Here is a 15,829-nt window from a genome sequence, read left to right on the forward strand (position 1 = left end):
ACGAGGGGCCAATACAGCAATATAGTAAGCTGCAAAAAGAAGGAAGAATGAAGACACAGGCGTCGGTAATTGCAACGCGTGGCGACAGTGGTCCGAGCGGAGCCGGAATTCTCGAAATCGCGTGGCTTTGAGCGAAGGCTGCGGTGAAGCGAACATTACCGTGGCGCGCACGCGAAGGCATAGCCCCCTCCTCACCCAACTCTGTGTTGCGCAATTTTGGCCAATGGGCGAAATCGATTGCCACCCACAGGCAAGCGGACGGCTACGGCCTAGGGGTAGTAACACGCGCCGCAGTTTAGTCTCGCGGGACAAAAACTTGGGCTAAGCTTGTTTTCCGTTTGGGCGAAACCCGCGCCGGCGCTCCCGCACATCCGCCTTCTGAAATTTCCCGCCATCTCTCCCGTGGCAAGGCGCGCTCGCGGTCACTACGTCCGCCTCGGATGGCCGACTTTCTGCGGTGTGCGCAAAAACGTCTTTCGTGAGAAGAATGAAGACGAATTATTGAGAAGAGAGAGAGAGGAGGTGCCTACATCTGGGCGCAGCCAGAGATACATCTGATCTAGTTAACATGCCGAATTATCTTTCTCCATTCTTTTTTTTTTCTTGAATCAAGGTGAGTATCTTTAATTTCGCACTTTTACAATTTTTTTTTCTTTGAACGATGACTCATAGGCACTGTCGTCACTCCAGTTGTTATATTATCTCGGCTTCGAAATCCAATGATCTTATTTGGCATTTCTTTCTCCCTAGATTCGATTTTAATTTTTTGCCACCCGACTGTCTGGGGCCGCTTCGTTGTAGTCCTATACATTATTCCTATTCTTTTTCCGACGAAAAATAAATATTAATTCTGAGTCTAACGACACCACACCAGCTCTAGCTTCCGATGTAGTCAAGATGGGCAAACCTTTGTGAAATGGCGCCAAAGTTGGGTTGGTGGACAGGAGATGGGCTGAACCGCATTTACTGGTCTGATCGTTACCCATTTTGTTTTGTGGTTTGTTGCTCTAAGTTGGTAAAAGTTCTATGTCATTCTTGAAATTTGATGTGCTGCGATGTCACGTCGGAAGAGCTTTGTAAGGCGTCCCAAGGTCTTCTCTCTAATGACCCTCTAATGTGTCCACATCCTGTTCGTTACTAAGAGCTGTCGAATGCGTACATTGCGTGCGATTAATGAATTCTACGGGGAGTTTCTTCATCTCGATGTCTCCGGCTTCGAAAGCTGCGCGCGGCTTTTCCTTATAAGAAAACCGGCATTACCTCGTGAAACGAACAGGTTCTGTTTGTACTCTCGAGTCGGCCACCGCGATGCTCAGCTCTCAATTTTATCATTTATTTACCATTAAGGGAGCATTGCATAAGAGGCAGAACAGAAGGTGATCACGGTTCACAGTAGATAAGACTCGTAAATATAATTTCAGATAACAGACACAAGTAAAACACAGTTGTGCTTATTGTCACAACTTATTATAAGAAACGCTTGGGAGTAAAAGAAAAAAAAAAAAACTATCTGTAGTGAACCGCTTTGCAGTTTGGGATGTCGAAGTTTATTCGAGTAGCGAAAATTCATCTTTGCGACCGAAGTTGCTCATACTTCCGTTTTCTTTTTTCTTTACCTGCCTGCGCGTTTGAAAATGGACAGCTTAACCTCGATGCTCGACCTGCACGAAATATTGATTTCGAATTTGCCGCCAGTGCTTAAGTGGTTCGGCGCCGAGCGGTGCGGCCAAGGATGACCGAACCGCCGGGGCATTGATGCCGGGTCAGAGGTTCCTGTCCGCCGTCAGAGTGGGGAGCGTTTGTCTTCTTGGCTTGTTTAATTTGGTTTATACTCCGGCGATAGTTAGCCTTCGAGTGCGTTCATACCGTATGTGCTAGCTGATCACGTCAACGTTTATAAATATATCTATAAACGTTGGTTCCTGTGTAGTACAACCGGTCGGTCACAGTTGCATTGAAGTCTTTCATGAAACGATACGCTTATACAGTACGCAACGTGATGCAACGCTCATTCGACTCATAGCTCAAGGCTGGTTAGGTATCTGAAGTAATAATACGTAATTTTGGGCCATCAAGATGGATGAAACACGTATGGGATTTACTTTGTTCCTGCTGCGTTACACAAAACTAGAAATTAGGTTATAGCCCGGACATTATTTTCCAGTCGTGTACTTATAATTCCAATTAAATTAATCGACAGGGAGAGTGACGTGAAAAGAGAAAGCGGGGAGAGAGAAAACAGACTGAATAAATGGGCCAGAAAAAAAAAATAGTTTTGAGGAAAAGAAATGGCGCAGTAACTGTCGCACATATCTCGGCAGACACTTAAACCACGCCGTAAGTGAAGGGACAAAGGAGGGAGTGAAAGAAGAAAGGAAGAAAGAGGTGCCGCAGTGGAGGTCTCCGGAATGATTTCGACCACCTGGGGATCTTTAACGTGCACTGACATCGCACAGCACACGGGCGCCCCTTGCGTTTCGCCTCCATCGAAACGCGGCCGCCGCGGTCGAGTTCAAACCCGGGTACTCTTGGCCAGAACGCCGTTCAGCTTTTCAATAAAAATGCAGGCTATGGACAAATTAAGACAGGCGGTAACAACTGATTTGTCCCGAACGATACCCGTTGCATTGATTCTATATTGTGGACATAGGGCCGATTTCGATGTAGGTCAGTTGGTCTAGCATCATTCATTTATTCGCTGGTTAATCGTTTAAACTGCAAGAACGGCGCAATGGCAGAATGTATTTCGTCATCGCTTTGGTTGATGCGGAATGGGTGCGACGTTGCGCTGATGTGGTTCAGATGAGGAGAGATATGTATTCAACTTGTAGTACGAGCGTCTGAGTGGTCTCCTTTCATTCTGTCCTTGTCGTTTACCTTTTGTGAATGCAGCTCCACACGTTGAAATAATAATAAAAAGGAAAAAAAAAAGATGTTCACATTTGCGGCACATCGTAATTTATTTCATTAATGAAGTAATTAACAAAGTGTACCTTTAACAGGTGCTGCCTATAGGGTCACGAATATACGAGCTTTATTCGCATAATACATCCGCGAAACGGGAGGAGCTTGCCCATAATGCCTCATTCTACTCTCGTGCGATTTCCTGTGCAAATACCCGAGTTCAAATAGCTTTTATTTTGTATGATATTGGTCTCTTAGTTTTCAGCAATGGCAGAGAAAGGCCTATACCCGATTAAGACACGTGAGCAAATTCGCCTGCTTTTAAAACTTAGGAACGTTGGCGAAATTTCATTCTACGTTGTCTACTCTACACAAAGTTGCGGTGCTATGACCTCTTGTTCGGCAGGCCTTTATGAGCCGTCCACTGAGAGATGTATATACGTCGTAGTGATTTCTTGCTAGAACACTAAAGTAATCGAGCAGACATCAAATGCAAGAACATGAACTCGTAGAGCGTTCTCTAAAGTGCCTGTAGGGCGTACGTTTTATTTTTCAACTCGAGATCTCGCCTCTACTTCAAGGATGTTTCTTAGAGGATACTCCTTACCGCGCATTTATTATTATTTTTTCTTAGAAAGCGGCGGGACACTGAAGCGCCGGCTGACGCCCTCTCGTGCGTGCACATACTTCTGGGCCACTTTCAAGTTGTTTGCGCACAGCGTCGATATATTTTTTTTTACCCCCTCTCTGGAGGCCGATAAGAAAGGTTTCCGGACAAGCCAGCAGCGCGCGTGACTTACTTGAACAGCTTCACAAGTCGTTGCCTCGATCGTGTTTGTGCGTATAATCACCCGTGTGAGGCTACGGAGGGTTTTAAGTGACTCACTAAAAATCTTTCGTAGCCTGGGCGGGCAAGCACTGCTCCTAATAATTAGATCATTAGCAGCAGTTCTTGCCCTGCCCAGTTTTTGAAGAAAAGAAGAATAAGGAAGAGAATAAAGGATACATGTGGTCGAGATATGTTAGTTCTTTCGTAGCCAGCGCAGTTGGTGGTGTGCTTATACAAGATTCTATCTGCCTAGAAGTATAAAACGCCTAGACAGTCTCGCGTGAAAGTCGCTCCTTTTGCGTTGCTAAAATTTCTGCTTGCTCATAAAGTGGGTTAAATCCTTTACATTCCCGGCAGTCGTCAACCAGGTGTGAAGGCTTTTGATCCTGAGGGCGATTTTTCCTGTTATTTCAGTCGCACGTTCGGACAACGTCCCGTTTGACCTATGTAGGTATTGCCACAAGATGTTGATGAAACATGCAAAATATGTTACTGTGTTTTTTTTTTTTACAATAGCATGAAGCGCCGTTGGGCATTATAATTGGGGAGGTTGGTTGCTTGAAAAAAAAAAAAAAACATGAAGTCAGTGAAGGAAGACATTGACATGGCCCACACAGAATTGTAATAAGTTATATGTGTAGGATACAAGTGAAAAAATATCGTAGTTGCTATGAAAAAATTTTATTTTTTTGTGACAGATGAGCAAAAACAAAATGGAAAAGAACACCGAATACAAATGGTGTGAAAAATAGTTACAAGTTGTTGTTGTTAGTGGCTATTTATTAATAAAAAGTAAAAAAAAAACAACAACAATGGAAGGAAAAGATGTACTAGCCGCGGCATCTGCCATCAAAACCTGAAGCACCTTAGTTGCGGCTAGCGGGAATAAAATGAGAAAGGGGGGGAGCGATAGTAAGAAAGCATAGGGGTAGGGCGGCAATATACACTGTGTACAAACAGGAGGCGGAAAGGGCTCATAAGTTTTCGGTATGTACGCCCGACAACACTAGAAAAATAACACACGGGGACAGTTTCGTTAGGGCGCATGTTCTATTCGGTAGCAGGAAAAAAAACAGTGAACACGAACATTTAATGGAACTCAGCGTATTAACACTACAAAAAATTGTCTGATATATACCTTCTTGCGTGAGAAATGCGTACTGAGGCTGCTGAAAATGTGATTTTATTTATTCCAGTTTTTTTTTTTCATTGGTGGTGCGACACTTTTTATTACAGCCTTTATGTTAGGCGTTCAGTAGGTCCTGGACCAAGGTGACGAGGGCGCGTTGCAGGTTCAGGTCCCAAGAGGCAAGCCAGATGGGCCACTGTGGGGGTGGCGGGAAAGGATAGGCGGGGGACTGGAAGGCTACGTGGCATTGTGTAAGGCAGTGTTCTATGTCTGCATATATGTGTGGACAGTTTGGGCACTGAGGTGTGGAAGTGTGCCGGTACAGATAAAGTTCGACTGGTGTACGTAGGAGATTAAACTGTATTCAGCGAAGAATGTGAGATGAGCTGAAGTTTCAGAGTATCAGTTTTGCCCTCGTGATCTCAAAGATTTCCGGCCTCCATCAGTTTCAGTCTGTGAGCTGTTAATCTGAAAATCACCATTGCCTGCGACAAACCTTGCACTTCGTTCCTAACACTCGCTGTAATCTTTCGTTGAGTTCTGTTGCATATCGGTCCCCCGGCTGAAAGCACGCGAATTCTAGAATTTGCTTATTCAATTCAAAACGGCGCGGAGCACGGGGCACAAGGAAGCAGACGCCGCCTGTGTTAGGTATACGAACCATGAACAAGTCCAGTTCGCTACACTTGTGCAAATTATTTCTAGAACTGGGCTGTTATTAATAGAAATATAGCGCTTTATTTAAAGGTTGATGAACATTTTTAGAACCTATTTGAAACACGTGGAGAAGGCCGGAATCCTTAGCGGTAGTTTTTGTAACAAATATCATCAACATGACTTATCAGCGCGTAAGACTGCATCAAAGTGGAGAGGGAAACAAGACGAGTGCCTACTCACGACGAATTTTTACTCAGGAGGACACGTACAATATCAACACGACCTGTTCAGTAGAATGCGGCAGTGATCATTGCGCCTTGTGTAAATTATGGGCTACATCACTGTTTAAAGAGTAAGGGCTATTTGTCATTGCAAGCGGTCGTATGGAACAACGTGCAATCCTCTGCGTAAAAAAAAATAAATAAATGTGAATCATTGATGCAGATAAAGAAAAGCAATGACCCGAGGACGGAGCCTTGGGGCATAACAGATAAATACATCAGCAAGTGGTTATGATGCCCCGTTTGTAACTATTCGTTGTTGGCGTGTTGTCGAAGGTTCTGTAATTTATCCAGGTAAGTTGGCTGGCAAATTCCGAGCATGATTGGCAGTTATTTCGGGCAGCATCAAAAGCCTTTTAAAAATCAAGGAAGATTGCGTCTGTTTGAACAGCATTGTTGGTATCTAAAGTAAACTATGTTCGTTGGGTGGCTCAGCACAGGCCCGTACTAAAAACGGCGCTGAAATAAGCGAAGAGATTATCCTGATTTTTCACTGAGCAGGAGTATGTAATGTGGCCCAACGTTTTGCAAGAGATCAAAGTTATCGACCTGTAGTTACAGATTTTATCTCTGTCACCGGCCATACATACAGGTGTCATGTTTGCTACTTTGCATTCACCGGGTAGCTTTGCGTGCTGCATGCTATAGGTGAAGCAGAGTGACCGGAAAGAGTGCAAGTGACATACGCAACGTTCCGAAGTGCGGTTACAACTACCATCTGACTCTGCTACAGTATGCGGGTTCGATGAAAAACGACCTGGCGCCTTGCTCGGTATCCGCAATATCATTCATTTCCGCCAATTGTTCTAGTGGTGCAGAGGTTGAGGGCGAACAGTGGGACAAGAATATGTAATTAGAGTCCATGTTGCCCGGCATTCGGCTTTGCTGACGTCATCTCATAATCGAGTGGAGCCGTTTTTGATGGTTGAAATGGCGATGTAGTTTTTGTTGCCTTTATTGTAGCGCTAGACTTGTTTTAAGCTACTTATGTCAATCAGTGGCGAAGAGTAAGCTTACTTTGTCAGCTTTAGCTTACTCCAAAGTATACCGCACTCACTTTATATCAAGCTCATACTTATTTCTCGTGCCTCGTTTTATGCTCGTACTTGTAATCACTCTTTGTGCCGTTCTTTGTAGACGTGAATTATAATTTTTACTTACTTTTTTATACTTATACTCATGCGCACGAATCTATAATTAGCACCCGAAAGACGCGGGTTCGATCCCGGCCGCGGCGGTCGCATTTCGATGGAGGCGAAATTCAAGAGGCCGTGTGCTGTGCGATGTCAGTGCACGTTAAGGAACCCCAGGTGGTCGAAATTTCCGGAGCCCTCCACTACGGCGTCTCTCGTAGCCTTAGTCACTTTGGGACGTTAAACCCCATAAACCAAATCAAAGCAATCTTAATTAGCACCAGGTGGGGATAAGCCCGTGAAGTGCTAGAGTTTCCCCAACATGTGTGATACTTGCGAGGCTGTTCGAATGAACCGGTAATGGAGAATTTCAAGGAAGACAGCCGAAATCTTTTGTTTGCACTTTTGTATGAGCCGCGAGGAGCGTACCCGCGACCTTCGCAAGTGGTGCGTGCCATACACGTGCCCTGTACCGCGCACACATCACTGGACCTGATTAAACAAACCCGGCGTGTCCTCTGGTGACCTCTTAGGTGGAAGTGTGTACGACCGCACGGCTTGTCGAACCGGGTTGAGGTGGCCGTGTACGGAGCGCGCCGTTCCCGGTAGGTGTACGTGACGCGTCTCTTTTCGGACCGCGACCGTTATCTGCGGCCGCAACCCTTTTCCGGCATACGCAAGAATAATGAAGGCGTATGTTTTGCGCTTCTTTTCTCTTTCTTTCCTTTCTTGCAAGGCACGTGTATCTCGTCTTTCTCTCCGCTGTCAGATAACCGCATAACCGAAGGGCTTGCATGCAGCGAAGCCCTTCGGTTCAGGTATATCGCCGGCGCTGCTTGTGAAATAGGGGAGACGACGGGTTGCGGTGCCGCGTCCACGTTTCACGCAACTGCGGACGCGTCTGAGAAACGGCTTTGGCGCATGACCAAGGAAGGCTTCGTGCTCTCTGCGGAGCGTTGCCTCTTTCATTATTTCTTCATTCCAATCGACCCTCGAAGCCGCCGTGTGTGTGACATAGTTGGAAAGCATTGCCTGAGCGTTATCTACAAACACCAACGTAAACGTTCCGCGTAAGTGATACGGGGCGATATAAAAATGTCTGTAAACAGCAAGTGAAGAACAGTGTCAGCACCGCCACGATCGCGGGCCTATAAAGTGTGCTTGTCGAGAAGCGGTAAACTAGCCTGTTTCAACAAGTCAGCGTTTCTATTCGTTTCGCGTATTACTACGACTGACGCGAAGCGACGACGGAGATAGCAAGCGTACTCTGCTATTTCCGTCTTCGTTGTGCGCTTCTTTAAGCGTGAAGGGTTTATCTGTGTGCAGTCATATATAGTAAATTGCTTACGGCCAAGTTGTATCGTAGCTCAAAAGGTCGTCGCCACTAATTACGTTAAAGAGAAAATAAATACAAAGGCAGCCGTGAACCCAGGGTGTATTTTATGACCCCGCAGATAGCCCTGAGGGGCCATGTGCGCACGCGCTCTTAGCACTATGTTGAAGCCTTCTATTGTCTTGTTTTGACTTTTTTTTGTGTGTATATGCGGTATTGCTGAAAGCTAAACTATAAATTCATGCGATTTTTGTTCTTGCAATTTTTTATTTCTGCGGCGACTTTGTGTTTTAACGTTATCAGACCACTGCTAGCGCAGTAGTTTTAGTGAAACGCGACTGGATAAGCACTGGACAGCTGCTAGGACTCCAGCAAAGTGAGCCAAGGGCAGGTAAGTTGCGATTTATAAGTTCCGTTCAGTTTTTTCACTGTGGTCAGCCGCTTCACCTTGTTGACCCCGTCTTTGAAGCACCACTGCGTATATCATGTAATAGTGACGCTTGATAGGCTTGTAGTCTTTTTTTCACCTACACAGTCGTGGGAAAGAGTACGCATGCAGTTTTCTTCTCCAAGAAGTTCATCTAGTTACACTGACTGATTTACCCGCCAGTAACATCACAATTTAACAACTCCTTGCAACAAAGAAGTCGGAACCGCTTCGGCTCTAGACAGGAGAGCTACCACGTGCTGTGCGGAGTAAATGGCTCGGGCGCGCTGGTGGGAAAGGAGCGCGTCTGTCTCGCGAGCGATGCGCGTCTCTTGACTCGGCTGCTGCGATTGCCTTTCGAGTGGCTGCAGCCGGCTCAGGCGTCAATATTGGCTCCCTCACCTGCTGTGTATATCCCCTCTGTCTGAGCAAGGCCGCGTCGAGTGCGTGACACCCGCTTCGGGGTCCTTGCCCGGCGACACAGGAGCGCCGGAGACGCACTGCTGCGATGACCCGCCGCGGTGGCTTCGGTTCGGCTGCTGAATGCGGGGACGCGGCGTCAAATCCCGGCCGTACACGACCGCCGCGTTTGGATGGAGGCGAAATGCGAGACGCCCGTGTGCTGTGCGATGTGAATGCACGTTAAAGAACACCAGGTGGCCGAAATTTATCCGGATCCCCTTCACTGCAAGGCGTCCCTAAAGGCCGATTCACACGACGGACCGTTCGCCCGCGGCCCGCGCACTACGTGTGCATACGTCAGCACTTTGAGGGGCGCGCTGTCGGCCGCCATCCATCCATGCATCCAGCGCGCCTCTCAAAGTGCTGACGTATGCACACTTAGTGCGCGGGCCGCGGGCGAACGGTCCGTCGTGTGAATCGGCCTTAGGAGCGCGTACAGAGCAGCTTCGAGGCGTTACACCCTGCATATCGGGTATACCACATGCATGCAGATTGCCGCATCGCGGTTGACCGCGGAGCCACCTGCCTCGCCTAAGCCTCACTTGGTTGAGTGGTTGATCGAGTGACTGATTGATTTATTGATAGATAATAAGGGAGTAATTACTCGTTAGCATGCACCCAAGCGCAGTTATCCTGGTGTACAAAGCAAAATGTACAGCTTCCACCGAAACTTCGTATAGTTAAAGAAAAATCCTTCCTGGTCCGGGTTCGAATCCGAGGCCACCGTCTCACTGGGGATAGTTAATAAGGGAGTAATTACTCGTTAGCGTGCACCCAAGCGCAGTTATCCTGGTGTACAAAGCAAAATGTACAGCTTCCATCGAAACTTCGTATAGTTGAAGAAAAATCCGTCCTGGTCCGGGGTTCGAACGCGGAGCCACCGTCTCACTGGGGCAGTAGGTCTACCAGCTGAGCTAGCAGGGGCGACTAGCATATTTATGAATTAGTAATTTTAAGGAGACAAGGTAACACTTATCTATAAAAGGCGTCATAGTGAAGTTATCAGGATTTATTTCGAGCACTGCATGGGCTTCCCTAGCGTGCACCGACATCGCACCGTGCACGGGCTTCTTTTGCACTTCGATGTTTTTTTTTTTACTCCGTTTTCTTTGAAGACGAACCCATGCGGACCTTCTGCAGGCGCTACCAGGAAGTTGTCAGAAGAGATGAGAATATCGACGTCCCAGCGTCCGACGCGGGAAATTTTTAGCCACTGGCAAACTGTGTGGTCAGGCGCAATCTTCTCGACGTTATCAGTGGCGGGAACTGAGAGAAAGAGTGTTAGCAAGGACCGTAAACTTGGTCTATCTCGTACAGTGTGTACACTTCGCGTCACCGGAGCCAGCGGTCGAATGCGGGCGCAAAGTCCGCCGCCATAAAAATAGGACGCGATAAACGAGATGCTCGAGAGGAGTTTTCCGACGGCGGCTCAGATGGTCGCTAAATGGTAAAAATTCAAGATAAAAAGTACGCCCGCTGCGCTGCGGATTCACTTGCGGTGCGGTTTCGAAACGACGCAGTGGTGAGAGCTTGTCGTGTCGAAATGCGGCGGCTTGGAACTCTCCGTTTCGCCGCGTGCATGGCTCTGCGTTAAAAGCGTTAGCGTTGAAGATGTTCGGCGCTCTCTCGACAGGCTGCCTCGGATTGCGCATGCGGAAGCAGTTACCTGCGTCGTAATTAACGGTGTTTTTAACGAAAATTGGTTTTGATGAAATAGTGCTGTAATTGTCTCACTTCTCGCTGGTCACGTCATTCGCGCTGTGAGGAAAGGGAGGAAGTTTGGAGTGAAAGAATAAAGAAAGGGGTGCCGTATAGTGGAGGGCTCCGGAATAACTTCGACCACCCGGGGATATTTAACGTGCACTTGCATCGCACACCACAGGGGCGCCTTTTGCGTTTCGCCTCCACCGAAACACGGCCGCCGCAGCGCCGCAGTCCATTTCAACGTTTTTAGATCCCAAAGGGATCTAAAACGTTGGTCTATTTCCATTTGCCGTGGCAAGTCAACTCGGGGTAGTTGTAGCGGGAAACAGATTTACAACTGGCAACCCGACGTTGATCGGCCTCGTGACCATTTAAAGTGACTGAGCTTACCGTCACATTTCTTTCGGGCGGTGGTTGTCGGTACGGTACGACTGTTTGTGTACAAACTTTCGGTTCGTTTTATTCATATCGTTTTTCAGCCCATCGTTTTTTTTTTTTAGCACAAAGCTTCTTGTAACAGCTTGATGGTGGTCGAAAACCATCACCCGTTGATCATTATCATTATTATCACAATCAGTCTATCTACGTCCACTGCAGGACAAAGAGCTTTCTCATATTTCTCCAATTAACCCTGTCCTGTGCCATCTGCGGCCGCCTTATATCCGCGGACTTCCTAATCTCATCCGCCCACCTAACTCGGCCGCACCCTTCTACGCCTGCCTTTTCTAGGAATCCAGTTCGTTGCCCTTAACTACCATTGTTTATATTCTCTTTAATTAAATGTCCTGTTCATGCCTGTTTCTTGTTCTTCATTTAGACTAGGATGTCATTAACACGCGTTTGTTCCCTGGCTCCCTCTGGCCTCTTCCTGGTTGGTATTCTGTGGGTGCCTCCTTTTTAGACCTGTCTGCTTCGGTCCACGCCTATTGGCCCGAGCCCCAGAGCCAGTCGGCACGGTCCGAAGTAGACATGTCTAAAAAAGGCGACACCCACAGAATGCCTATAATTTTCCTTTCTATAGAATGCCTGTAATTTTCCTTGTCCTCAGTTTATGTTCAACCCTTTCCTCTATAGTACCTAGGTTTCTGCCGTGTATATGAGTACTGGTAAGGTACTGTTCTAAACTTTTTCCTTGGAGAACACTGGTAGACTGGCATCATCATCTGAGAGTGTCTGCCAAATACATTCCACCCCATCCTTATTCTTGTTATTTCACTTTGTGCTCCGGATCTGCGGTCACTACCTGCCATTGCTCACTGCGCAATGGTACCTGTAAGATTATCATTTATTACTTGAACATTAAAGTCGTCATCCTTGATCAAAGCGGAATATCAGTTCTGCAGCGAGATCCTGAATTTCTCCATTTTTCCTCTTACCGCGAATTCGTTGATTGGCTTCTTCCTTCCTTGTTTCTTCCCTTCTTTCTTCAAGTCTAGGCTAATTCGATTCCTTACCATGTCATGGTCAGTACATCTCACCTTGTCGAGCACCTCCACACTGTGCACGATGCCAGGATGAGCGCACAACATGAATTCTGTTTCAATTTTAGTCTCGACATTCGGGCTCTTGCACGGAACATCACTGCTAGTCTAGCCTCCTCGGATAAGTTTTAAGCGTTAAAGGTTGCCAGGTTCAGTTTCCAAAAGGTCTCCGGGATCCAGGGGAACTTAGTATCCTCCGCTGCGTCGTAGGTCGGGCTGGTGCCGTAGTCAGTTGCTTCGTAACCTCTGGGGACTGAGGACAGGGGGTTAATTGGTGTGTTTAGATAAGGTCCTGGTGGTGGCCAAGTACTGCACCAGGATGGCCAAATCCTGTTCTGTTGAGGGTGTGCGTAGGCGGCTCTGGTCATCGGGATCAAGCCGCACTCCAGGCCTGGTTATAATTCCATCTGCACGAAGATTTATTTTTGCTTATCCGGTAGAGAATTGCGCGGCAACGGGGTTCGAACCACTGTCCTCCTGCACGCGAGACGGATGCTCTTCCTCTATACGCCATCACTGTTGACGTTTGTACTGTGGATACTACGCGATAATTCCTGGCGCAAAAATGATGGAACGGAACAAGGAACGTTTTAGATGGGTCAAGGCCAGTAACGCGTTTTACAAAAAAACGGAAAAGAACGATTTGCAAACGTTGTACAGTAAAAACATTGCACAAAGGAAAAAAAAAATCTGCAGCACTAATTGGCCTTCAGCATCCGTTCTGGCTCCTTCGTGAAAGCCGTGTAGAGAGCGCATTACACCTGACTTACAAACACGTGCCGTTCAGCAGGTCCCGTTTGAACAGGAAACAGTTGGAAGCGAGCGTCGGCAAGTAATATGGCACACAAGCGCTCAATGCGAGGATCTTGTTCTCGCCTCAAGATTCACGTCCGCTTGCGCAGCGGGCACGGGAGAAAGCGGACCCGGAAATCATTTTCTCGTTGAACGAAAAGGTGCTTACAAGAGCCACGACTCTTCTAAAACCTTCGTGTGGTTCTTTGTACCGAGGCAGTCTTCGGACACTGTGCAGGATGGGAGTACTGTATAACATGTCCAAAGATTAGAACTACGTGAGAATGGGCAGTCCCGTTACCTGGTGCAGTGTCCAAGCAATACCCGTGATTAGTAGAGGCTACGAAGAAAGCCATTTTGCAGGGTTCGTTACCGTTCACCAGGGTTCTCTGTTTAACGCGCACGAAAATGTCATGGTACAGTTGTTTTGGCCTTTTGCCTCCTCCATCGAGACGCGGCCTCCGCAACCAGTCGAACGGACGACCTCGTTCACAGCTGTGGAAAGCCTATACAAAGCACTGAGCCACCGCGCATATACATATGTAGTGTCATTCATCCATGTTCTTTTTAGTAAGCATTGACATCTGGCACCGCAGCGCTGGTCTAGTGGTCTGAGTGTCCGCCTCGCATCAGGGAAGTGCGGAATTCGATCCCCAGTGCAGCCGGGTACCCACCGGAGATACAATAGGTACAAGCGTTCCCCTGGTCTGGTGCTCGGTTTATTTAGGGTGAAAACTATTGGGAAATGGGTCTTTGACCCCACCTTGAGCAGAAAAAGATACCTTGTGCCGTGGCGCTCTTAGGCCACAGATGCCCTTGCGCCATAAAAAAATATACATCATCATCAACATCATGGGGCTGCATACTGGGATTCGCGGAGCCACCCAGACGCAAAAGGAACCCCGCCGTAAACTCCTAAAAGTCTTCCCCGGTTAAGCGCTAAGTACGCTAGACGTTGTTTTGGCTCAGAGCTCTTTGATAGTGCCGGTTGCGAACCCCTTAACGACCAATACGTACCGCTCACCTCACTTCATATCTTTTCGTAGCAGAGGCCCGCGTACTGCGCGATGTCTGTTCACGTTAAAGAACCCCAGGTGGTCGCAATCTTCTTCACTACAGCGTCCCTTATTGTCTGAGTCGCTTTGGGACATTAGACCCCCATGAACCGAACCAAATCTTTTCGTAGCGCCCATGTAATCAAATCCAGTGGTCCGATTGGGCCAAAACTCGGTGGTTAGCTTACTATCGCGAAGCCTGTGGGCAGTAAAATAAATCGTGAACAAAGTAGAAACTACGGGGTTGTTTACAAGCGTCCTGGCGCCTGACAACAAAATCAGTGAAACAGGTGCACTGTCAGTTGCGTATGCGTGTAACGGTCCGAGAGAGTTAAAGCCTAAAACAAGCAACATATTTAATCGCTGCGTAAATTTACGGGGACTAAAAGTGCGAGCTGTTAATTCATTGCCGCTCATAGCTGTCGGCTCCATCTGAAGTTCCGGTAAGGGGCGATAGGTAAAAAAAAAATCTTTATCGGGAAAGAAAGGCGCCCGTGTACTGTGCGATGTCAGTGCACGTTGAAGAACCTCAGGTGGTCGAAATTATTTCGGAGTCCTCCACGTCCACCCGGCCTTGGTGGTCACCAAGGCCGGGATCAAACCCGTGTCTTTCGGGTCAGCAACCGAGTAGCGTAACCACTAAGCCGCCGCGGCGGCTTTGGCCAGTGTGTTGCAGCGCTTCGCCGACCAGGAACCTAACCCGACACGCTTTGGCGAACTCAGCTTTTTTTCTTCGCGGAGCCAGAAACAGCGGGCAATGATGACACCTCTTCACACGGAGTAGCGGTATACGGGCGCGCCGTAGGCGTCAGCGAAGGCGTGTGTGTGCTTGGGCGGTTGCACGAGCGAGCGATTTAATGCTCCCGGTCTCGGCTGCTACCGTTCTCCAAGGCTGCGCAAGGGGAAAGCTTCTATACCGAAGCGCGTACAAAAAATGAAAAATCGCGTAGTTGTGGTCGCGAACTTCGCTCCCTCGCGTCTCTGGGGCTAGTGCGCCTCTCCTCTTCCCTGGTCGCTATCTTTGGAAGCGAGACGGAACGGAGCTTTTTAGCATATCGTTACCGTTATACCGCTACCGCATACCGCTACCCTTAGTTGCCAACAGCGCATCTGCGCATGGTCCCGACAATCATATGCGGTTTCGATGGAGGCGCAATGCTATAGAGGCCCGTGTGCTGTGCGATGTCAGCGCACGTTAAAGATCCCCGGGTGGTCGAAATTATCCGGAGCCCTCCACTACGTTGTCCGTCATAGCCTGAGTCGCTTCGGGACGTTAAACCCCATAATCCAAACCATAAACCAAACCAAGCATATGCGGACCCGATGCTGGCGATTTGTGCATGTGCTGTTGGGAGCTGCGGTACGGTTATGCTAACCCTTTCCTTACAGCCCCTATCCATAACGTGGGCGGCCCACGTTTCGATGGAGGCGAAATGCAAAAGACGCTCCTGTGCTGTGTGACGTCAGCGCACGGGGTCCGGGCAGCTTATGGACAAGCTACGCTATGCAGTGTGTTTCAGAAGAACCGTCTGTCAGTTTCCGAGACTATTTTTTCTTTTGTCAGCCGTATGAGGAAGTATTTTAAACTTCCAGCGAAACCTGTCTGCGCAGAGCGATGACGGCTTTGTTCTCGCTGCTGCTC

At 48.0% G+C, this 15,829-nt stretch overlaps 1 protein-coding gene across 2 annotated transcripts in view; it reads left to right on the plus strand.

Moving 5' to 3' along the window:
- Positions 1 to 15,829, plus strand: part of LOC149340723 (sodium-coupled monocarboxylate transporter 2-like) — a 91,587-nt gene that overhangs the window by 1,160 nt on the left and 74,598 nt on the right. The gene's annotated exons all lie outside the window — the stretch shown is intronic.

Source organism: Amblyomma mixtum, chromosome 6 (assembly GCF_055824585.1).
Source record: "Amblyomma mixtum isolate Tamu chromosome 6, ASM5582458v1, whole genome shotgun sequence".
NCBI lineage: Eukaryota > Metazoa > Arthropoda > Arachnida > Ixodida > Ixodidae > Amblyomma > Amblyomma mixtum.